This window comes from Sus scrofa, chromosome Y (genome assembly GCF_054392235.1).
Source record: "Sus scrofa isolate SSC_HxYL_T2T_F1_AM1 chromosome Y, Sscrofa_HxYL_maternal_Yorkshire_Landrace_v2.0, whole genome shotgun sequence".
NCBI lineage: Eukaryota > Metazoa > Chordata > Mammalia > Artiodactyla > Suidae > Sus > Sus scrofa.
The window spans coordinates 6,795,740-6,821,954 of NC_139402.1; the positions used below are offsets into that span (position 1 = coordinate 6,795,740).

The 26,215-nt window shown below is 40.3% G+C and overlaps 1 protein-coding gene across 2 annotated transcripts in view; it reads right to left on the minus strand.

Moving 5' to 3' along the window:
- LOC106506881 (pseudouridine-5'-phosphatase-like) overlaps positions 1-26,215 on the minus strand; it is a 744,469-nt gene that overhangs the window by 40,479 nt on the left and 677,775 nt on the right. For both annotated transcript variants that reach the window (XR_014836065.1, XR_014836045.1), the window contains one exon: positions 18,593-18,686. The gene's annotated coding sequence lies outside the window, so the exon portion shown is untranslated. The remainder of the gene's footprint in view (positions 1-18,592; positions 18,687-26,215) is intronic.

A 26,215-nucleotide genomic window follows, 5' to 3' on the forward strand; every position in this document is an offset into this window, starting at 1 on the left:
AAGTTTAATTGCTTCCTATTTGTTTCTCTTTGTCATATTTTCACTCATCATCATGGCAACAACTTAAAAAGAACTTTACCCATAAGAAAGAAGAGAATTTTAGGCAGTCTCTTTTCAATAGCCTCTTTTGTATCCAACATAGAAAGAAGACAAACAAGGTAAGAACTGATATGCGACCCCTGACTTTGCTAACTAGTTCTCTCTTGGATTTGTCATCATTAACAAGGAGAGAAGCCAGGCCAGAGGTGACATGCCCTTACAGTTTGCCAGACCTCACCACCTGCTAGAATCTGTTGGGAAAGGTGTGGGATGAAAGACAGGCTAGATTTCATTCTTTCCTCAGAGCGGCTGGTCATGTCTTCGTTTGTGGCAGGCAGGAAAGTGGTCGCCCCAAAGATGTTCAGGACCCGATGCCTAAAACATGTGACTATGCGATCTTACGTGGCAGAAGAGACTTTCCAGTTTGGATGACATTGGGGATCTTCAGCTGGGGCGGAGATCCAGGTGCTCTTTGTGTGATCACAAAGGTCTTATAAAGGGAAGCACGAGGCAAATGGATCATTCAAGGTCAGGAGTCGAAGGTGTGCTGCTGACTACGGAGATGAGGGACGGTGTCTCTGAGCTACAGGAGAGGAGCAGCCTTGACAAGCTGGGGAACACAAGGCACGAAATTCTCCCTTAGAACCTCCTGAAAGAACACAGTCTTTTTCTCCACGCCCTCCTCTGAAGGTAAATTGGTACAATCATGATGGAAGACAGTATGGAAGTTCCTCAGAAAAAGAAATATAGAACTACCATAGGAACCAGCCATCCCATTCCTGGGCATATAATCCAGAGAAAACTACAACTCAAAAGGATATGGGCACCCTTAGGTTGCAGCATTATTCACAAGAGCCAAGACATGGAAACAACCTAAATGTCCACTGACAGATGAATGGATTAAGAAGATGTGGTGTATATACACAATGGAATACTACTCAGCCATAAAAAGGAAATAATGTCATTTGCAGCAACATAGATGGAACTAGAGATTCTCATACGAAGTGAAGTATGTCAGGAAGAGAAAGACAAATACAATATGATATCACTTATACCTGGAATCTAAAATATGGCACAAATAAACCTACCTACAAAAGAAACGGACTCATAGACATATAGAGAACAGACTTGTGGTTGCCAAGGGGGAGGAGAAGGGAGTGGGATGGACGGGGAGTTTGGGGTTCGTAGATGCAAACTATGACATTGAGAATGGATCAGCAAGGAGGTCCTGCTGTCCAGCACAGGGAACTCTATCCAGTCTCTTGGGATAGACCATGATGGGTGATAGTATGAGAAAAAGAATGTATGTTTATGTACGACTGGGTCACTTTGCTGCGTAGCAATGGGCTCAACACTGTAAGTCAACTATACCCTAATAAAAAACTAAATTTATTTATATATGTAATTACTCAATGAATTTTATTACATTTATAGTTGTACAACGATCATCACAACCCAATTTTACAGCATTGCAGCATCCCAAACTCCCAGCCCATCCTCCCACCCCCAAACATGGTCTCCTTTGGAAATCATAAGTTTTTCAAAGTCTGTGAGTCAGTATCTGTTCTGCAATGAAATTCACTGTGCCCTTTTTTTAGATTCCACATGTACGTGAGAGCATATGATGATGGTGTCTTGCTGTCTGACTAAAACTACATTAAAACTAAAATAAAACCGTAAAATTTTTTAAAAAGAATAGAAGATATTTAAAAAAAAAAAAAGAATGCTATCTTGTCAACACCTTGATTTTTAAGCCTGGTGAGACCTAGCATGTTGACTTCCAGAAACGTAAGATAATAAAATTGTGTTGTATTAAGCCGGTGAGATAGTCCATAGACTCTTTCTGTGTCCCTCTGAGCAAACGCCCCTCTCTGTAAAGGAAGACATGGGAAGGAATCAGTATTGATGAGGACTGGCTGTTTCCACATATCCATATAGATGGCACTGGACATGTCCTGACCAGTACGTCCTGACCGGCAAATTCCTAGATGTAATCCCCGCTTTGAAATCCCTGGGGCCAATCAACATAAGAATTGATTGTCCTTGATGGCGCTTTCAACCACATCGGATGTCTTAACTGAAAAGGGATTATGTGAGTACCCAAAGTGGTATGTCAGAATGGCTAACGTCACTTCATTTTAAGATGTAATCCAAGCTTATGCATCTTAAATGGTTACAAGTCCTCCATACTTTTCTTCTAGGAGCTTTTTCATTGATAGCTCCACAAATATATGCAAAGCAAGGGAAGGTTTCTCTTTATGCCTAAGCCATATCATTTCCTTTTTCCTTAATTTATTCTGCAATGCACATAAGCATGTATGCATAATTTGTATCATACAAGAGTAAGGAGAAAATTGAGAAAGTCTAATTGTAATTACTTCCTGCACACACATAAGAATACACTATGTAACCAATTGCTCATGCCATGATATAAAACAGTAGTTCTCAAAATGTGGTCTTTATTTTTGGGGGCTGCACCTGTGGCATGCTGAAGTTTCAGGGCCAGGGCTTGAACCTGGACCACAGCAGTGACTTGAGTCAGAGAAGTGACAATGACAAGTCCTTAACTATCAGGCCACCAGGGAACTCCCACAGACGGTGGTCTTCATATCAGCAAGATGAAAATGGTCCTGGGTACTTGTTAAAAAAGCAAATTCTCAGATCCTATCTCAGGTGTATTAAGTGGAAGCCAGAGAATCCCTAACAGCTGGACAGTGTGATTGCTTAAAAGATGCCAGAAAAGTGAAAATTAGTGCCAAGTCTTTGCTCAAGCCTCACACATATCCATATCCCAAAAATGGAAATCTCACTTGTCTTTATCCTTAAAAGTATATACTGAAATCTCACTTGTCTTTATCCTTAAAAGTATATATATTTAAAAAGTATATATATATATATATATTTAAATTTCATACATCACAGGTTATTTGCTTGATCTTTCCAATATTTTATGAAAAATAAAGGAAAATTAACTACTTAATAACGTCCTCAATCTAATTATCATTTCACAGATGTGACTATCAAATTTTTTACTTTTTATTATTATTATAGTTGATTTACAATGTTTCTTCAAGTTGTGTTTTTCATTTTTTTTCCTGTCTTGTGCTTACTGCCAACTGCTTGCAAAATATCATACACAATATGGGACTCACAGAAGCATGATTATATTTTCAAAGGGAAAAAATGATGGAGGACTTCCCTATTTTAAAGGGATTTTTAGTTATTTTCATTAATTTTTTTGGCTGTACCTGTGGCATTTTGAAATTCCCAGGCCAGGGAATCAAATTCAAACTGCAGCTGCAACCTATACCACAGCTGCAGCAACACCAGATCCATAATCCACTGTACTGGGCTGAGGATTGAACCCACACAGCCACAGAGGCAATGCTGGATCCTTAACCCTCTGTGCCACAGTGGGAACTCTTAGAGCTGTTTTTCAATTTTATTTATAAATTTAAATCACCCACAGATTAGGGAAGGATTCTGGATTTCATATGTTTTTGTTCTTAATCAGTTATCTTGTTTCAAAATGTCACTATTGTTTGCGAATGTGCTTTGTCTTATGTCTTTTATAACCGACCATTTGTTTTCTTTTCCTTTGCTTTTCCACGGCCAATCTGTTTCTTTTTCTTAATGCATCAGCTGTTCATTTGTTTTGTGTCAAAATAACCTTACTGCATCGTTCAGGTCTCAACATGCCTTGAGCTTCGAATTCATAAGATAATTGCAAAACTTCCACATCAATTTAGGGTGTCAGAATGTAACTAAAGAGTGTTTCAAAATTAGTCATGTTTTGTGACCATTCCTTTGAAGCCCTCATCTTGAATATTCTGCATGAGATAGGTAGATAAACTGGCACCTTAATTGAAGAAAACAGGTACCCATTTTACCATCAATTACAAATGAAGCTTTGCAGTGCATGTCTAAATTAGATGCAGAAGAAATAAAAGGATATGCAAGTTATTCATCACAACCACAAATCCTTTATTGCGAAGTCAGTGAGGAAAATTCAAAAACATTCATAAAAGCAGTGCCACCACATCTTGGCAGAGAAATATGTCCTGAAGATGTAACGTAGGATGTAATTAAGTCACCATACCCCTCACTTAAAAAGAAATACATTTAAAGAACTTAGGGATCCATGGTATTTTAAGGCCTTCCTATTAAGAAGTATCATACGGCAATCCCGTATCTGGAGGAAACTGTAATTTGAAAATGTCCATGCACCCCACTGTTCACTGCAGCCCTATTTCCAATAGCCAAGACATAGAAGCAACCTAAATGTCCATCCACAGAGGAATGGATAAAGAAGATGTGGTACGTACACACAATGGAATATTACTCAGCCATAAAAAAGGATAAAATCGTGCCATTGGCAGCAGCATGGGTGGACCTAGAGATTATTATACAAAGTGAAGGAAAACAGACAAAGACAAATATCATATGATATTGCTTATATGTGGAATCTAACAAAATGATACAAAAGAACATATTTACAAAACAGAAACAGACTCAAAGTGTTTGAAATCAAACTTATGGTTACCAAAGGTAAATGTGGGGAGAAGGGATGGATGAGCAGGTTTGGATTGGTATGTGCATACTGCTGTGTATAAAACAAATAATAAGACCTATTGCACAGCCCAGGGAAATCTGCTCAATATTCTATAACAACCCACATGGGAAAAGAATCTGAAAAAAAGTGGATATAGGTGTAACTGATTCACTTTGCCATACACCTGAAATTAACACAACATTTTATGTCAACAATATGCCAGTAAAATTTTTATTTTTAAAAAAAGAAGCATGATTCTTGGACCAGTAATATTTTCACTACCCAGCAGCTTGCAGGAGTTGTAGGATCTGACGACTCACCTGCCATTTATTATAGAATCTGCATTTGGGCAAAGTTCCCAGGTGACTCAGGCACCCATTAAAACTGGAGAAGCATCATTTTAAGATGATATTCCCTGAAATATTAAAGATTGGGCGGATCCCATTCTGAAACATCTGACCAGCCCTTCTAGTCTGATAGGAACTGTCCTGCACATTAAATCATCCTCCTTGATGGGTGGTAGGGCATACGAGAATGGTGTCAGAGATGGGAGACCAATTTTGGATGTAAAGCTGCCACAACCACAAATCAAATGGATCTTTCTTTCTGAAGCCCATCCAGGAGAGTTCCCTCTTTGGAAATGTGAGGGGCTGAGTGGTTGTCCTCTTCTTTTTTGTTCTTCCTTTTATGGCTGCACCTGCAGCCTTTGGAAGCTCCCAGGCCAGAGAGTGAATTGGAGCTACTGCTGCCAGCCTATGCTGCAGCCGCAGTAATGCAGAATCTGAGCTACATCTGCGATCTGCACCACAGCATGCAGTAACGCCATATCCTTAACCCACTGAGCGAGGCCAGGGATCAAACCTGCATCCTTAAGGACACAATGCTGGGTTTTTAACTCATTGAGCCACAGTGGGAACTCTAGAGTTGTCATCTACCCTTGGTTACTTTCTGATCCAAAGCCATGGTATCCCTATTTACTTTTTTCCTCTTATTTTTAAGAAATGCAGGAAGAGGGAGCTCGATGGTGGCTCAGTGGGTTAAGGATCCAGTGTTGTCACTGCAGCAGCTTGGGTCGCTGCTGTGGTAAGGGTTTGATCCCTGGCCCTGGAACTTCCACATGCTGTGGGCATGGCCAAGAAAAGAGAGAAAGAAAGAAGGGTAGAAAGAGAATCTTCAAAGATTGTCATTCTCCCTATCTAATTTTGGCTCTTATAAACAAGTCTGTAACTCATTATCATTTTACCCTGTGTATGTTTCAAGTGGTAGGGGGGAAAATTGTATTTGTTATTATTTCTTAAGGAATATAAAATACTGTATCTAGGGAGTTACCATTCTGCATGAGGATGCGGGTTTGATCCTGGCCTTGCTCAGGGGGTTAAGGATCAGGTGTTGCCATGAGCTGTGGTGCAGGTTGCAAACACAGCTCGGATCCTGCATTGCTGTGGCTGTGGTGTAGATCTATAGCTGCCACTCTGATTTGACCCCTAGCCTGGGAACTCCCGTATGTCACAGGTGCAGCCCTAAAAAGAAAAAAAAAAAAAGACATGCATACGATGGTATCTATGTCCACAGTATATTGATAAATTATATACATAGCATGTAGATTTGTAGATTGATAAATATATATGATATATAAAGATACAGATATGACATATATTCCAACTAAAGAGATACAAGGCATAGCCGTCCATGTACCATATATATTCTCTATATCTCCATCATACACACACACACACACACACACACACACACATGTATCTCTCTATTCAATGTCATCTAGATCTAAATAGATAACTTGGCTGATACAGATATGGGAATACTTCTAGTCACAGTCATTACAGAGTTACCTACGATTGCAGGGATCTATTACAGAGCTCTGGCGACACCCTTGCCGAGCTGGTGAGCAGCCCCCATAAGGCTGGTGTTCCTGCCTCTGATGCTGGGGCAGGAAGTCCCCAGGGCAGCGGCAGGAAGGGAGGAGGCAAGCCCAGGGAGCGGGTGGGGAGCAGGCTGAGCCCACAAGCAGGGCCGGCTGACACAGGATGGACTGACCCTTGGCCTTACTGCTGCCTCTGACCCTGGTGAGGAGGGTTCCTGAGAACCCAGGGCCCCTCCTCAGGGGGCTAATGCATCCACACCTGCCCTGTGACGTGGAGAAGCTGAGGGGAAGGCAGGGAGGGTGGAGCTCGTGCAGACCCAGCCGCTGCCTCACACCAACACACAGTCAGCAGATGACCTGCAAGATGGGGGCTGCTTCCCTCCCACCCTCCTGACCCCCAAGGATATTCTCCTTTGCAGTGATTCATACAGGAAGGGGATTTCTGGGAAGCGTAATTCAGCCAAGCCGAGCTGACATACTGCAAAGCCAACTCAGAGAAGGACATGGCTGAGGCTTCTATACCTAAATTTCAGTAGCGGCATCTTCAAATGCCCATAAAATTTCCCATGAATGAGACTGCATTTCCTAGTCTCCCACACAAATAGATGTGGCTTTTTGGTTCAGTTGTGACCAAGGAATAGAAGCAACGTATTACTCCTGGTTGATAGCTTTTGGAAATGAAGAGGGATGGGATTCTTCCTCTTTCTCTTCTTGTGTTCTGCTTTCTGGAATGAGTATGTGAGGGTTGGAGCCTCAGAAGCCATCTTAGTTCAGGAGGCATGGTGGAGGGGGGGCACAGGAAGAAGCCTGTGTTCTTTGGTGGTTCATATACCAAAGGGATGTCTGGGAAATGTAATTCAGCAGAGCCAAGGGGCCACATGACAGTGGTACATCTGCATTTTTCACTCTGATTTCTCTGCGTTCATGTAGCAGCAAGACCAGCACCTTGCCTCTTGAGATTGGAAAATTGGAACTTAGATAAACCCAAACTTCACCGAACTCTCGTCTACTCGAAAACCAAAACTGGCCTACATCTGGATGATGTTATTTTATAATGACTGCATTGGCATTAGAAAGATGCAAAGGAGGTGGCAGGACTCGCCTTCATAGGTAAAAGGATTCAAGGCAGAAAGTGGCTGGGTACGTAAAACCCTCCCCCTCGCTCTTCCCCTATTTAGATTATACCATCCTGGTTGGGAAACCTGGCCATTCTATCCTACACGCTTAGGGAACGCATGATAGGCACTCACTTTCAATCAATACACATTCCACTTCAACTGATACACATTCATGTTTAAAAAGCAGATCTTAGAAAATATATACACTCCAAAAGCAGATCTCAGAAACGGGGCTCTGTGGAATCTACCCAGTCTTTTGAGATTCCAGACAACTAACCTAATTCTTCCAGCAGATCATTTAACATTTCCTTTTTGACTACATGTTTATCTTTTACACACACACACACTGAACCTTTTTTCTTTTCCTTTTGTTACTGAGTAGCTGGAGGGCTGATAATTACTCTGTATATATTTAGCAGCAAGTATCATTACCATTGTGAATTAAAAATAAGATTAATGATTTAATTTCAATCTTGTCAGGATGACCCATTTAAAAAAAACACGGATGTGATATAATGCCATAAAAGATTTAAGCATAATTTATTGATAAAACCATTACAAGTGAAATGAGAGAGCTATTTGTCTACATAATGGTTCCTGAAATCACAGAGAGTACTTTCCCATTATTTTGCTGTAACATTTATAATTCCCTTTTAGATTTCGCATTTATTTTTTTTCTAACAACCACATGTGGTCTTTATTAAGCACCAGCCACTCTTCCAAAGGTCTTGCAAACAGTAGCTCCTTGAGGGCTCAGAATGGTCTTAAGAGGCTCGTCACTGTTCTCCCTACATTCTGCCTAAGAAGACGGAGGCATGGAGCGTCTGGGGAAGCTCCCCAGTGGAACACAGCAGGTCGGTTTGGGAACTAAGATACAAACCCATAGATTCGAGACCCTGACTCTAGCCTTATAAGCACTGCCTGACAGCACTTTTCCATTGCTGAAAAACCAAGGGGAACTTGCACTGAAGACAGTGGCAAATGTCCCTTTCATATGGGAAAGTAGCCAGGTGGCAAGATTCCTGGGGTTAAAAAAAATGGAGATCCTGCTGAGTGGTATTGAGAACTATGTCTAGATACTCATGTTGCAACAGAACAAAGGGTGGGGGAAAAAATGTAAATGTAATGTATACATGTAAGGGTAACTTGATCCCCTTGCTGTACAGTGGGAAAATAAAATTAAAAAAAAAAAAGAAAGAAAGAAAATGCTCTCAAATATGAAAAGTCAATATTCATCACAGTCAGATCAAATATCACAGAGATCTTCCCCTAACAAGGACTTATGTCATTTAGGTGAAGAAAGTCAACTTAGGACTTCTGCTTCTGGTGGAGAAGGAGAGGTACCTTCCCAAGAGAAATCGAAAGTAAAGCAATGGTTTTCAAGACATGGGATATCACTGAACAGTAACAGTGATTCCGGAAAGATGGAGGAGAAATGAGATGAGCTGCTGTATGAAGAGGGATGCTAAATCATGGTGCCTGGAGGGGGACCCAGACAGAACCCAGCAGCCTGCCTGTTTTGAGGCAATAGATCTGAGAGTTTCTAGAGAACAAGGCAATTAGAGTTGTCAGGGTAGTTTGCAGGAGATGATGAGAGCTGTAGAGGGAATCCCCTAAAGTTGCAGCATGCCCCCTTAGGTATTTAGCAGATGAGTAATCACTGCCTGCATATGGTCTACACATGTGGGTATATCCATCCAAAGGATTACACAGAACTCTGCTCACTGCTCACAGAGGACCACAAAGAGTGCTTGGCCCCATCGTTGGGAAGGCAAACATCTGATAACACCTGGAATGTTGTAGAGTGTTGAGGAAATCATTCACTGTAGCCCCATCAATGCTCAGCGTCTGCTGACCAAACCAGATCCGCCAGATGCAAAGAGATAAATCTGCTTCCATGTAGCTCAACTGCATTCCAGAAAAAGCCCAAGACTTTGACAGGGACACTTACCCAACTTCAACGTGGGAACATTCAGCATGGTCTATGTTCAAAGATTGGAGAAGGGGAAGCCTAGCAGAAGAAACTAGTCAACGTGAAATACCATTGACCCTGGACCAACAGTGGTTTGAATTTTTCAGAGCCACTTGTACATAGATCTTTTTTCTGTTACTTTTTTTTTTTTTTGATTTGAGTTTTATTGAGGTAGAGTTGATTTACAAGGTGGTGATACTTTCTGCTGTAAAACCAAGGGATTGATCCATTCTCTTTCAGAATCTTTTCCCACATAGATGATCACAGCATATTGGGTAGAGTTCTCTGTGATAGACCACAGGTCTCCACTGGCCAGTCATTCCATAGACCTCAGTGTGAATATGCTAATGCCAAGATTTTTTTTTTTTGCTTTTTTAAGGGCCACACCCAGGCCAGGGGTCGAATTGGAGCTGCAGCTGCCAGCCTACATCACAGCCACAGCAAGGTGGGATCCAAGCTATGCCTGTGACCCATACCACAGCTCATGGAAATGCCAGATCCTTAACCCACTGAGCAAGGCCAGGGATCAAACTCACATCCTCATGGATACTAGTCGGGCTTGTTTCCACTGAGCCACAATGGGAACACAACAAGATTTTTAAAAATAAATACTGGAGTACTATATGGTCTGTGGTTGGTTGCATCTGCAGAGGCAAAACCATGGGTATTTAGGGCAAACTATAAAGTTACAGGGGGCTATTCCAAATGCAACTGTCCCTAACCCCCTAAGTTCTTCAAAGGTCAACTGCATATACAGAGAAAAAAGAGCAGAAATGAACTATAGTACCATATCAAATATCCTAATACATGGGTGATTGGAATTGCCAAAGGAGAGGAAAGAGAAGAGGACTGAAAAATAATTTGAATGAATAATGGCCAGAAATTTTCAAGACTTTAAAAAAAAAGCTATAAGGCTATAGATGCAACAATCTCAACAAACTCTAAGTGTAAAAGATGAGAAAAAAATTTCCCAAGGCACATCATAATGAAATTGCTCAAAACGAATGATAGATATAAAGTTTTTACAAGTACCAGAAGAAAAGAAAATCATTTTGTACAGAGAGACAAAAATAACTTTAGATTTCTTCTCAGTAACAAACATATTTAAAGTACTTAAAAACAAACAAACAAAAGGAAAACAAAAATCATCTCATAGAATTCTATACCCAGCAAAAATATCTTTAAATCAAGCAACGGTGAAGAAAATGCATTTTCAGATATACAAAACTTGCAAGGATTCATGACCAGCACACCAGCACTATAATGAATGTCCAAAGAATTCCTTCAGGCAGAAGGAAAATGCATTTACATTCTGCATTTAAACAAGAGTGAAGAACACCGTGGTAGCTCCTTGATAAAGCCATCTATTTGTTCTTATTTTAATACCTTTAAAAATAATTGGTTTACTCAAAAATGACAGGAGTGTAATGGGAAATTTATAATGTACATGCAAAAGTAAAACATATGACAACAACAGTAAATGCTGTCACATACCACTGGAAAAATGAAATACACTGTCGGTCAAATTAATACCACAAGAACAGAAAGCTACAGACCAATATTCATCATAGAGTCAGAAATTCTAAATGCATATTTAGCAAGCTGTATTTAAGCTGTGTAATAAAGATAACATATCATGATGAAGGAGGATCATTCCAAGGATATAAGTTAACATTCAAAATCAATGTCATATTAAACAATTGAAAAAGAAAAAAGGATCACCTCGCTATTTGCAAAAAAAATTGTTGAAATTCACTATTTACTTTTAATCTAAAAGTTTGCTCAAAAAGTAAGAAAAGAAACACTCTCTCCACCCAATAGGTCACCTACATAAAATATATAAAACAAAGAATATTTTTTCTTTTGTCTTTTTAGGGCCACACCCAGGGTATATGGAAGTTCCTAGGCTAGGGTCAAATGGGAACTGCAGCTGCTGGCCTACACCACAGCCATAGCAATGCAGGGTCTGAGCCAGGTCTGAGACCTACACCACAGATGACAGCAACACAGGATCCTTAACCCAGAGCAAGGCCAGGGATGGAACCTGTGGCCTCATGGATACTAGCTGGGTTGTTAACCCTGAGATACAATGCAAATAGCATTCTTAATGGTGTGTTCTTCACCCCCCAAATTTCTGAGAGAATTTGAAAAAGCCGTAAATAAATGAAAAGATTAAATGTTCATAGGCTGGAAGCCTGTCGTACTGCCAAGATGTCAGTTCTCTTCAAATCACTTTAGAGACTGAACATAATCCTAGTCAAAAGCTCAGCAAGACTTTTTTCAGGCAAAATTAATCCACTTCTTCTAAAATTCACAATTAAATGTAATGAACCTAAAATAAAGAAATTTTTTTTAATTTGAAAAAGAAGAAACATTTGGAGTTCTCACATGAACTATAACTAATAGCATTCTTTTTCTTTTCTTTTTTTTTTTTTTGTTTGTTTGTTTGTTTTGGGGGCCACTTTATGAACCATGTTGGAGTTCCTAGGCCAGGGATCAGATCCAAGCCACAGATGTGACTTAGGCTGCAGCTATGATGACACCAGATGTATGACCCACTGTGTGGGGCTGGGGATCAAACCTGTGTCCTGGTGCTGCATTGATACCATTGAACCTGTTGTGCCATAGCAGGGACTCCACGAACAGCATTCTTTTTTCTTCTTGCAGCTGCACCTAAAGCATATGGAAGTGCCTGGGCTAGGGGTTGTACTGGAGCTGCAGCTGTGACCAACAGCACAGCTTGCAGCAATGCTGGATTGATCCTTAACCTACTGATCAGGCCAGGGATTGAACCCAAATCCTCACAGAGGCAATGTTTGGGTCTTAACCTGCTGAGCCACAATGGGAACTCCACACCAATAGCATTCTTTTTTTAAAATGATTTTTATTTTTTCCATTATAGTTGGTTTATAGTGTCAGTTTTCTACTGCACACCTAAGTGACTCCATCACACATACGTACATACATTCTTTTTCTCACATTATCCTCCATCGTAAGTGACTAGATATAGTACCCTGTGCTACAGCAGGATCTCATTGCTTATCCATCCCAACTAATAGCATTCCTAATGGTGCATTCTTCACCCCTAAAATCAGAAATAAGCCAAGTATATCGGCTCTCAGCCCTTCTATTCACCACTGTACTAAAGATTCTAGCCAGTAAAATAGGAAAAAAAGTTTTTAAACCTCCAGATTAGAAAGAAAGAATTAAAACTGTATTTGCAGATGTTAAAATCATCTGTGTAGAAAATCTAATGGTATATATGCAGCTACTAGAACTATAATGTGCACTTAGCGTGCTTGTAAGTTAAAGAACCAGTATCTAAATTATATTTCTATATGCAATGAACACTCAAAAATTGAAATGAAGAAAACAATCCCAATTACAAGAATATCAAAAGTATGAAACCTTTGGAATAATTCTGAAAAAGATGTGCAAAGCCTGTGTGTTGAAAACTACCAAAAATAATTGCTGAGAGAATTTGAAAAAGCCCTGATTAAATGAAAAGGTTAAAATGTTCATGGGTTGGAAGACTATGTATTATCATGATGTTGAGTCTCTCCAAATCAGTCTTCAGATAGATTCAACACAATTCTAGTTGAAAGCCTAGAAGGATATTTTATGGTCAGAACTGGTAAACTTAGAGTTCCTATTGTGGCTCAGTGGATTAAGGACCCAGTGTTGTCTTTGTAAGGATGTGGGTTCGATCCCTGACCTCGCTCAGTGGGTTAAGAATTCAGCATTGCTGAAAGCTGCTGTATAGGTCATGGATGTGGCTCAGATCTTGTGTTGCTGTGGCTGTGGTGTAAGCTGGCAGCTACAGCTCTTATTCAACCCCTGGCCTGGGAACTTCCATATGTCACAGGTGTGGCCTTAAAAAGAAAAGACTAAAAAAAAATTGATAAACTTATTCTAAAATTCACCCATAAACTTAATGAACCTAGAATAACCAAAAAAAAATTTTTTTTTCAAAAAAGAACAACAAATTTAGGGGTCTCACGTGACCCGATTTCAAGACAAATTCAAGCTATACAAATCAAGACTGTAGAGTTCCCTGGTGGATCAGTGGGTTAAGGACCTGGTGTTGTCGCTGCCATGACTTAGGTTGGGGCTATGGCATGAGTTTGATCCCTGGTCTGGGAACTCCTGCATGCCACGGGCATGGCCAGGAAGAAGGAAGGAAGGAAGGAAAAAAGAAGGAAGGAAAGTTATATTGGCATTAAGATAGATGAATGGAATGGAATAAGAACTTGAGCAATGCATTCATATATGTACAGCAAACTTCCCTTCGCGCACACACACACACACACGTTAACTTGACTTTTGAGGGTTGTTAGGAAAAGTATTTGGGGCACCTGGCACCAGATGATCACTTGACTCCCACGTAGAGTACATGATCAATATTGCTTCCAGCTAAGCCTTTGTTCCTTCTCAACAAAGACTGTGATGACACTGTTTCTAACTGCTGGCAAATCCCACCTGCCGTCTGGGATGCTGACTAGCCCACATCTCTGTTTATCAGGGAGAAAACCAGGCTCGGGCAGTTCAGGATGATTCGAGGTTGTCCCTTCATTCCAATCCAGCCTGGAGATGACAGGCCAGAGGGCAGAAGAACACCCAAACTCAGTGGCACAGGTGGCCGAATTGGGTAAAAATAGAAACAGCTAAACTGTCTAAACTTAGACTGGCACCATAGAATACTTTGATTTAACCTGTCTTGGAATCTGCTGATGTAAGAAATTTCGGCTCCAACAGCATCTTTAACAAGAATGAAACTGGGAATGCTAATCATAGTTTATCTGTAAACATACACAACTGACAACGTGCTCTTTTATGCACTTACTGGTTTATCATACTCTGTAAAACGATTTTCTGATTTGCTAAGTCATACGCTTAAGAAGACTGACTTGCTTTTATAAATGCATTTTTTCTGATTCACCTACATGATACTCATACATTTTTTTCTTTTCTTCCTTTCTTTTTTTTTTCTGGCCACACGTGAGGCATATAGAAAGTACCAGGCTAAGGTTCGAATCTGAGTTATCCATGCTGGCCTACCCCACAGTCATAGCAATGCCAGATCTGAGCCACATCTGCAACCTAGGCCACAACCCACAGCAATGCCAGATCCTTAACTCACTGAGCAAGGCCATGGATTGAACCTGCATCCTCACGGATACTAGTCGGGTACTTAACCCAGTAAGGCACAATGAGAACTCCCAGTAATACATTTTAAAATGATGTGTGTAGATCAAATACACTTTATATCATTCTACAAAGGATATTAAGATTTATTTATAAGGAGTTCCCACTGTGGCTCAGTGGAAACAAATCTGACTAGCATCTATGAGGACGCAGGTCCCATCCCTGGACTCACTCCGTGGGTGAAGGATCCAGCGTTGCTGTGAGCTGTGGTGTAGGTCGCAGACATGGCTCAGATCTGGCCTTGCTGTGACTGTGGTGTAGGCTGGCAGCAGCAGCTCCAATTCAACCCCTAGCCTGGGAACCTCTGTATGCCGCAGGTGCAGCCCTAAAAAGACAAAAGATCAAAAAAAAAAAAAAAAGATTTATTTATAAAAAGAAGATATGCAATTCAATAGGTACAGACAACTTATTAATGATTTATATCCACCTGTAGTCTTTTCAGAATAAAATTGTTTCAACTTATTTGAAGAAAATTGAGAAGCCTAAAGAATAGGACAAAATAGGCCTCCTAGGTTTTTAAGGTCTATTTTTTTTTTTAAATCCTAAGATATTTTCTTTTTCCTCATAAATGTCTTTATAAAAAGAAAATATTTCAGGGTTTGATCAGTGGCTTTCCATTGGTCAGGATCTTCCTGTAATTATGCAGTCCTAATTACTGTCAACCAGAGATTTATCAGAAAGCTTTCCAGGAGTTCCCGTCGTAGTGCAGTGGTTAATGAATCCGACTAGGAACCATGAGGTTGCAGGTTCAATCCCTGGCCTTGCTCAGTGGGTTAAGGATCTGGCATTGCTGTGAACTGTGGTGTAGGTTGCAGACGCGGCTTGGATCCCTCATTGCTATGGCCCTGGTGGAGGCCGGTGGCTACAGCTCCGATTAGACCCCTAGCCTGGGAATCTCCATGTGTCACGGGAGCAGCCCTAGAAAAGGCAAAAAGACAAAAAAAAAAAAAAAAAAAAAAAGCTTTCAACATGCCATTGCTGGAACTATTAAAAATAAGCATTTGAACACCTTGGTTGCAAAGGAATTTTCAACAGTATTTCCTAACAATTCATTATCTATTATACCTATGGTAATAAACAATTGAGTGCTTTTAAGAGAGCATATGTTCCAGTAAAAACATACTCCAGATACCTCTTACACATGGAAAAATTCTTGCAAAATATCTGGTCTAGACATATGGGCTTCTTGGAGACAGAATGTTTTTGGCTAAAAATGTACTTCCCCAGTACAGTTCAGATGAGGTTATTACTGGATACACTAATACGTAAAAACCTGCAACAGGTGGCTGTGTGAGACGGCCTGTCCACACTCCTGAGATTGATTGGACATTAAACTCCTTGGTTTGGGGGTGCACTATAATATCAGCAAGTCTTACAATTCTCTATCAGGTTTTTGTGTGTTTTATAAAAGAGGACACTGAAGCATTTCTGTCTAAAACTTTAATGCCCACACTGTTCAATCACAGAGGAGAACATTTAACAGTCTGGGTCATGGTCATGAAAAAAAATCAAGGAAACCCTGAGCATTTTTTTTTTTTTGGCAACACCCACAGAAGGTGGAAGGTCCAGAGTCAGGGATCGAGCCTGCGCTGCAGTTATGACCTGCGTCACAGGTGAGGTGGCAACACTGGATCCTTAACCTGTTGTGTCTCCTGGGAACTTTTGTCCTGTTCATTTTTGCTGTGCAAATATAGAATATGGGTGTGCATATCCCCACAGAGGTCCACCAAACCTCGCAGGAGAAATGCAGTGGATGCATGGATTGGAGACTGCTTGGGTAAAGATACCTCTGAAAGATTTTATAAGAAGTCCCCAAGGCCAAGAGCAGCCCTGGATCTAAAGGGTCCCACCCATTCTGATTGTTTTCATTTAAAAAGCATGTTTTATTGCCTCAGTAGACTGCCTTGGGTAACATGGTCATTTTGACCATATTGATTCTTCTCATGAAGTCAGACAGAGAAAGACAAATACCATATGATATCACTTCTGTGTGGAATCTATACTGTGGCACAAATGAAGCTATCTACAAAGTAGAAACAGACTCACAGACAAAGAGAACAGACTTGTGGTTGTCAGGAGGACTGGGGGAGGGAGCGGGATGGACGGGGAGTTCGGGGTTACTGGATGCAAACTATGACATTGAGAATGGATAAGCAATGAGGTCCTGCTGTACAGCACAGGGAACTCTATATAATCTCTTTGGATAAACCATGATGGAAGATAATATAAAAAAGGGAATGTGTGTATGTATATATATGGAGAGAGAGAGAGAGAGAGTCACTTTGCTGACCAGAAGAAATTGCCACAGCATTATAAATCAACTACACGTTGATAAAACAATACATAAAAAAGCATGTTTTACCCTTTGCTGTACAGCTGACATGAACACAACATTGTCAGTCAACTATATGCCAATAACATTTTTTAATAATGATTTTTATTTTCTCCATTATAGCTGAGGTACACTGTTCTGTCAATTTTCCACTGCACAGCAAGGTGACCTAGTCACACGCACACATATGCATTCTTTTTTCTCACATTATCCTGCTCCATCGTAAGTGACCAGACATAGTTGCCAGTGCTACAGATATAAATAAAAAGTTAAAAGTATGGTTTATAGTGAAAAGAAAGCTCTGTGAGGGAAGTCTAGTCACACTGGATATTAGGGTTTAACAGCCAAGGCTTTGTTATGATGCTTATGTTCATTCAACTGGCACACAAAAAAAATGAATGATGTCATGGAACAGAATAGGTAGTAGGGAACAGACCGAATGCCATATAGAATTCTAGTATAGGATGAAGTTAGACCTCCAATCATGTGTGGGATGATGGATGTTTTGACGGATGGTGTTAGGACAAATGTCTGCAGGCCTTTGAAAGAAGATAAAAATGAGACTGATTTGGGGAGTTCCTGTTGTCATGCAGCAGGTTACAAACCTGACTACTGTCCATGAGGACGCAGGTTTGATCCCTGGCCCCGCTCAGTGGGTTAAGGATCTGGTGTTTCTGTGAGCTGTGGTGTATGTCACAGATGTGGCTCGGATCCCTCATTGCTGTGGCTGTGGGCTGGCAGCTGCAGCTCCAATTTGACCCCTCACCTGGGGACTTCCACATGCCGTGGGTGTGACCCTAAAAAGACAAAAAAAAAAAAAAAAGATTGATTTTGTACTCCAGATCCAAGAATGAATCCCTGAGGGGCCCAAAATCTAAATGTAAAGGAAATAAAGCCACATGAGAAATAGTGGGAAAGTTCTTTTATGACCTGGGTATAGGCAAATGGCTTTGGGGGGCAGAAGGGGAGGGCATGCTCATGGCATGTGGAAGTTCCCAGGCCAGGGATCCATTGAACCGATGCCAGAGCAGCAACTTGAGCCACAGCAGCCAGACAATGCCAGATCCTTAATCCTCTGAGCCACCAGGGAACTCCCAAGAGTCTGTGCTGTTCTGACAAGGGGACATAACTGAGGTGTGATTACCCTCTAAGAAGTGAAGGCCCAGTGGCACTGGATCCCCTTTACTGCAGGTTCCTTTCCCAAATTTCAAGTCAGACTTCGCATTGAGGGAGCCATCAGAAGTACGTCAGCATCATGTTCACGGAAGGATGATGGCAGTGCTGTCTCAGACGACCACCACCGTCATCAGAGCTGAATCAGTTTGTGGTCCTGTGTCTCAGTGTCACAACTGTGCCTCAGTTGTGTCTCCGCTTGTGGTCTTAACTGATCATCCCCAGAGCCTATGCCTGTCACTGTAGCCACCCTTCAGCTGGGTTCTCTCTCCCTTTTGTATGCATCGCTTGATGAAATATTGGTACATATGGTTAAACTTACCCAGGCAGGTAAGGTGACTTTTAAATGCTTGGTAGACCTCAAGGCAGGCCATGGGAGAACTGGATGGAGTGTTGGTGGGCAATACCCAGGCTTCCTAAAGAAAGAGAAAAAGAGAGACAAACTGGAATTAGAATTAGTCACACAGAAGAGGGAGAAAGGAGAGAGAGAGGAACTGGAATGGATCACATGGGAAAATTCTGTAACTATCAAATATTGCCCAGTCTATTTGGAGATGCACAAAGAATAGGGTAACTTAATTGTGTCACTTCTTTTTAAAAAATATTCTTTAGGCGTTCCCATCCTGGCTCAGTGGCAAGGAAACCAACTAGTATCCACGAGGATGAGGGTTTGGTCCCTGGCCCCGCTCAGTGGGTTAAGGATCGGGCATTGCCGTGAGCTGTGGCGTAGGTCACAGACATGGCTTGGATCTGGCATGGCTGTGGCTGTTGTGCAGGCTGGCAGCTGCAGCTCTGATTCAAGCCCTAGCCTGGGAACTTCTGTATGCTGCAGGTGCAACCCTAAAAAAGACAAAACAAAAAAACTTTTAATATTATAGTTGATTTACAATGTTCTGTCAATTTCTGCTGTACAGCAAAGTGACCCAGTCATACATATATATTACACATTCTTTTCCTCACATTGTCTTCTATCGTGTTCTATTGTAAGAGATTGGATATAGTTCCCTGTGCTGTACAGCAGGACAATTATCTCTCTGTTCAAGTATCTTCTCTCAAATATTATACTGGAAATAGCTGGCATCTCCTTTTCATGGCTTCTGCAACCATGACATTCCTCTTAGGCTATATGTTAGGGGATGGAGCAAGATTCCTTTGTGTCTTAGTTTTATACTTTTTAGCTAAAATTCACAGGAGATGTATTCCATTTTACATATGTGGATTTTCTCCCAAAATGCTGGGTATGCTTCGTGTTTGGACAAGCCTCATCTTTCAGAAAGAGAGAGACTGGAAGCTCAACCAATGGAACTGCCAACACCTGCTGCTGGCTGCAGGCAGGGATAGCCTTTCTCTTAGATGCTGTTGTTAGGGAAACCAGAAAACCAGAAGTGTGGGGTACAGCTTGCCAGACACTGCATCAGGTCAAGTACCACATGGAGTTCAGTAGAAATATTGCTGTCTCGGAATTTCCCAGGATTAGGATGACCTGGAGGCTTTTGCTACTTTTGCTTTTCTGCTTGGAGTGAGAATTTTCATCAACTACGTCTCAACTCCTGTCTTCTCTCCTTTTTGGAATAATTTTCTTTTTTAAAAAATTTCTATATTTATGTTTTTAAAATTAGTATAGTTGATTTATTACCGTGATGTACCAATTTCTGCTGTACAGCATAGTGATCTGCTCATATATACACACATACACACACATTCTTTTTCTCATACTATGTGCCATTGTGTTCCATCCCAAGGAACTGGATATAGTTCTGCACTGTACAGTAGCACCTCATTGCTTATCCACTCTAGATGTGAATTTTTAATCACTGTCACGAGCTAATCGGCACAGAAGGGCTCATCTAGAAACCAGGAAATGATTTGTGGATTGGACCAACAGAAAAGGCAGGCATGTGGCTCCCACAACCTCACACTCCTTTGCGCCACTCATCACCTAACCACCCACATGATTTCTAGAGCAAATTGCTAATGAATTCTCTGACCGTGTGTGTGTGTGTGTGTGTGTGTGTGTGTGTGTGTGTGTGTGTGTGTGTGTAATTTTCATTTAGCTACATCTTTGCAAACAGCCTAGGCATAGTTTTGCAATTACAAACTTGATTGGAAAAATATCAATAAAAGGGAAAAGACCTTCCTAGGAGAGCAGTCATTAAGTGCATGCTTAGTGCACTCTTCTTTTAAAAAATTTTTTATTTCACTTTTATTAGAGTCTAGGTGATGTGCAATGTTGTGCCAGATTCTGCTATACAGCATAATGAGCCAGTTATACATATATATACATTCCCTTTCTTATATTACCTTTCATCATAGTCTATCCAGAGACACTGGATAGAGTTCCCTGTGCTGTACGCAGGATGTCCATTCTACTGCTACATAGTAGATTATCCATTCTAGATACAATAGTTTACAGTAACTTTGTTTCCTTTGATTTTCCTTCCTGTTCTTGGGCATTTTGTGAACACAGCTTCTAGGTTTAGACCCGTTTCTCCTGTGACCATTGTAAAATGTGGGTTTTTTGTTTGTTCACTTTTGTTTGGCCGTGACCGTGGCATGTGGAAGTTCTGGGACCAGGGATCGAACCTGCGCCACAGTGGCAACCCACGTTGCTGGATCTTTAATCCTCTGAGCCACCAACGCTACTCAACAATGGAGTCTTGTTAGTGGATGATTATGCTGGGGGTGGTAGCATTTGGGGCAGGGAATCTTAATTTTCCCTCCTTGTTTCCTTATTTTCCCTAGAGGGCCATGTCTTTAAGGGGACGTTATTTTGATTATTTCCCCAAAGCAATGCTGCATCACAGGTGCTACCCCTGTCCCCCTCACTTGGAAATCTGTTCCTGCCCATTCTGTGAGCCACCAACACTCGGGCTCAATATTTGGATGCTTACAATTTTCATAATTTATATAATATTTATATAAAATCTTTATTTTTTATTTTTTTGTCTTTTTGCCTTTTCTAGGGCTTCTCCTGCGGCATATGGAGGTTCCTAGGCTAGGGGTCCAATCAGAGCTGTAGCCACCGGCCTACGCCAGAGCCACAGCAACGTGAGATCCAAATCATGTCTGCAACCTACACCACAGCTCACAGCAATGCCAGATCCTTAACCCACTGAGCAAGGGCAGGGACCGAACCCGCAACCTCATGGTTCCTAGTCGGATTCGTTAACCACTGCGCCACGACGGGAACTCCTATATAAAATCTTTATGCAGTAGCTAATGTTCATATAAAATGTAACATCTTTGTGTTGTAACTGATACGATATTCACGTAAAACAGAAGGTTTACAATTTATGATTTAATGTTTATAACTACCTTGGGGGTTTTCTTTTTTTTTTTTTTTTTTTTAAATTTTATTTTCCCACTGTACAGCAAGGGGGTCAGGTTATCCTTACATGTATACATTACAATTACAGTTTTTCCCCCACCCTTTCTTCTGTTGCAACATGAGTATCTAGACATAGTTCTCAATGCTATTCAGCGGGATCTCCTTGTAAATCTATTCTAGGTTGTGACTGATAACCCCAAGCTCCCAATCCCTCCCACTCCCTCCCCCTCCCATCAGGCAACCACAAGTCTCTTCTCCAAGTCCATGATTTTCTTTTCTGAGGAGATGTTCATTTGTGCTGGATATTAGATTCCAGTTATAAGTGATATCATATGGTATTTGTCTTTGTCTTTCTGGCTCATTTCACTCAGTATGAGATTCTCTAGTTCCATCCATGTTGCTGCAAATGGCATGATGTCATCCTTTTTTATGGCTGAGTAGTATTCCATCGTGTATATATACCACATCTTCCGAATCCAATCCTCTGTCGATGGACATTTGGATTGTTTCCATGTCCTGGCTATTGTGAATAGGGCTGCAATGAACATGCGGGTGCATGTGTCTCTTTTAAGTAGAGCTTTGTCCGGATAGATGCCCGAGAGTGGGATTGCAGTGTCATATGGAAGTTCTATGTATAGATTTCTAAGGTATCTCCAAACTGTTCTCCATAGTGGCTGTACCAGTTTACATTCCCACCAACAGTGCAGGAGGGTTCCCTTTTCTCCACAGCCCCTCCAGCACTTGTTATTTGTGAATTTATTAATGATGGCCATTCTGACTGGTGTGAGGTGGTATCTCATGGTCGTTTTGATTTGCATTTCTCTTATAATCAGCGATGTGGAGCATTTTTTCATGTGTTTGTTGGCCATCTGTATATCTTCTTTGGAGAAATGTCTATTCAGGTCTTTTGCCCATTTTTCCATTGATTGATTGGCTTTTTTGCTGTTGTGTTGTATAAGTTGCTTGTATATTCTAGAGATTAAGCCCTTGTCAGTTGCATCATTTGAAACTATTTTCTCCCATTCTGTAAGTTGTCTTTTTGTTTTCTTTTGGGTTTCCTTTGCTGTGCAAAAGCTTTTCAGTTTGATGAGGTCCCATGGGTTTATTTTTGCTCTAATTTCTATTGCTTTGGGAGACTGACCTGAGAAAATATTCATGATGTTGATGTCAGAGAGTGTTTTGCCTATGTTTTCTTCTAGGCGTTTGATGGTGTCCTGTCGTATATTTAAGTCTTTCAGCCATTTGGAGTTTATTTTTGTGCATGGTGTGAGGGTGTGTTCTAGTTTCATTGCTTTGCATGCAGCTGTCCAGGTTTCCCAGCAATGCTTGCTGAATAGACTTTCCTTTTCCCATTTGATGTTCTTGCCTCCCTTGTCAAAGATTAATTGACCATAGGTGTCAGGGTTAATTTCCGGATTCTCTATTCTGTTCCATTGGTCTGTCTGTCTGTTTTGATACCAGTACCACACTGTTTTGATGACTGTGGCTTTGTAGTATTTCTTGAAGTCTGGGAGAGTTATGCCTCCTGCTTGGTTTTTGTTTCTCAGGATTGCTTTGGCAATTCTGGGTCTTTTGTTGTTCCATATAAATGTTTGGATTGTTTGTTCTAGTTCTGTGAACAATGTCATGGGTAATTTGATAGGGATTGCATTGAATCTGTAGATTGCTTTGGGTAGGATGGCCATTTTCACAATATTGATTTTTCCAATCCAGGAACATGGAATATCTTTCCATTTCTTTACATCTTCTTTGATTTCTTTGATTAAGGTTTTATAGTTCTCGGCATATAGGTCCTTTACCTCTTTGGTCAGGTGTATTCCGAGGTATTTGATTTTGTGTGGTACAATTTTAAAAGGTATCGTATTTTTGTATTCCTTTTCTAATGTTTCATTGCTGGTATACAGAAATGCAACTGACTTCTGAATGTTAATCTTATATCCTGCCACTTTGCTGAATTTATTAATCAGTTCAAGGAGTTTTGGGGTTGAGTCCTTAGGGTTTTCTAGGTATAGAATCATGTCATCTGCATACAGTGACAGTTTGATCTCTTCTCTTCCTATATGGATGCCTTTGATTTCTTTTGTTTGTCTAATTGCTGTGGCTAAGACTTCCAAAACTATGTTGAAGAGCAGTGGTGAGAGTGGGCATCCCTGTCTTGTTCCAGATTTGAGTGAGAAGGCTTTCAGTTTTTCCCCATTGAGGATTATATTTGCTGTGGGTTTATCATAAATGGCTTTGATTATATTCAGGAATGTTCCCTCTATACCCACTTTGGCGAGGGTCTTGATCATGAATGGATGTTGAACTTTGTCAAATGCTTTTTCTGCATCTATTGAGATGATCATATGATTTTTGACTTTTTTTTTGTTAATGTGGTGTATGATGTTGATTGATTTGCGTATGTTGAACCATCCTTGTGAACCTGGGATGAACCCAACCTGGTCATGGTGTATAATTTTTTTGATATGTTGTTGGATTCGGTTGGCTAAGATTTTGTTGAGAATTTTTGCATCTATATTCATCAATGATATTGGGCGATAGTTTTCTTTTTTGGTGGTATCTCTGCCTGGTTTTGGAATGAGGGTGATGGTGGCCTCATAGAATGTCTTTGGGAGTATTCCTTCTTCTTCAACCTTTTGAAAGAGTTTAAGGAGGATGGGCACCAATTCCTCTTTATATGTTTGATAGAATTCACCTGTGAAGCCATCTGGTCCTGGACTTTTATTTGTAGGGAGTGATTTTATGACCTCTTCAATTTCATTTCTAGTGATCGGTCTGTTCAGTTGGTCTGTTTCTGCTTGATTCAGTTTTGGCAGGCTGTAAGATTCTAGAAAATTGTCCATTTCTTCCAGATTGTCAAACTTATTGCCATACAGTTGTTCATAGTATTCTCTTATGGTTTTTTGTATTTCTGCTGTATCCGTTGTGATTTCTCCTTTTTCATTTATAATTTTGGTGATTTGGGTTCTTTCTCTCCTCTTTTTAGTGAGTCTGGCCAGGGGTTTATCAATTTTGTTCACCTTTTCAAAGAACCAGCTCTTGGTTTTATTAATTTTCTCTATTGTTTTTTGAGTCTCTATTTTATTGATTTCTTCTTTGATCTTTATAATTTCCTTCCTTCTGCTGACTTTAGGACTTTTTTGTTCTTCTTTTTCTAATTCATTTAGGTGGAGGGTTAAGTTGTCAATTTGGGATCTTTCTTCTTTTTTGAGAAAGGCCTGGATTGCTATAAATTTCCCTCTGAGCACTGTTTTCGCAGCATCCCATAGATTTTGAGAGGTTGTGTCTTCATTATCATTTGTTTCAAGGTAGTTTTTAATTTCCTTCTTGATTTCCTCATTGACCCATTGGTTTTTTAGTAGCATGTTGTTTAGTCTCCATGGAGTAGGTTTTTTCTCTTTGCTTTTCCCATGGTTGATTTCTAATTTCATGGCATTGTGGTCAGAGAAGATACTTGAGATAATTTCTATGCTCCTAAATTTATTGAGATTCGCTTTGTGTCCCAATATGTGGTCGATTCTTGAGAATGTTCCATGAGCATTTGAGAAGAATGTGTATTCTGCTTTTTTTGGATGTAGTGTCCTGAAGATATCAATTAAGTCTAACTTTTCTATTGTTTCCTTTAGGATCTCTGTTGCTTTATTGGTTTTCTGTCTGGAGGATCTGTCCATTGATGTGAGGGGGGTATTTAGGTCTCCTACTATGATTGTATTCTCATCAATATCTCCCTTTATGTCTGTTAATATTTGTTGTATGTATCTGGGTGCTCCTATGTTTGGGGCATATATGTTGATGATAGTAACATCCTCTCCTTGGATGGATCCCTTAATCATTAAATAGTGTCCTTCTTTGTCTTTCTTTATGTCTTTTGTTTTAAAGTCTATTTTGTCTGATATGAGCGTTGCAACTCCTGCTTTTCTGTCATGTCTATTGGCATGAAATACTTTTCCCCAGCCTTTCACTTTCAATCTATATATATCTTTTGTCCTAAGGTGAGTTTCTTGTAGGCAGCATATTGAAGGTTTTTGCCTTTTTATCCACTCAGCCACTCTGTGTCTTTTGATTGGGGCATTCAGTCCATTGACATTTAAGGTGATAATTGATAGATGATTATTTATTGCCATTTGATCCTCGTGTTCCAGTTGATTCTATGGTTCTCCATTCTTCTTTTTTTTTTTGGTTGGATGGTCTCCTGTTATTATCTGCTTGAGTGTATTTTTTTTTTCATTTTTTGCAAATGCAATATTTGGTTTTGGCTTGTGGTTGCCCTGTTTTTTAAGTATGCTAACCCCTTCCCATAATTGTGTGTTTTAGCCTGATGGTCCTGTAAGTTCAAACACTTCATTATTATATTAAAATTAAGAAGAGAGACATACATACAAACAAAAAGGATTATTTACCTCCTAACATCCCTTGCCCACATTTTATGGTTTTGATGACTCTTTTATTTTTTTCTTTTTAATTTTATTTTGTTTGAAGCATGTTCATGATTAAATCTGTATGCTGGCTTATCTGATTGCGGTTTCCTCAGTCCTAGTTCTTCCTCTTCTTCTTCTTTTTTTTTTTTTCTTTTCTTTTTTCTTCCCTTTCCTTCCTTTCTTTTTGGTTTAGAGAAGC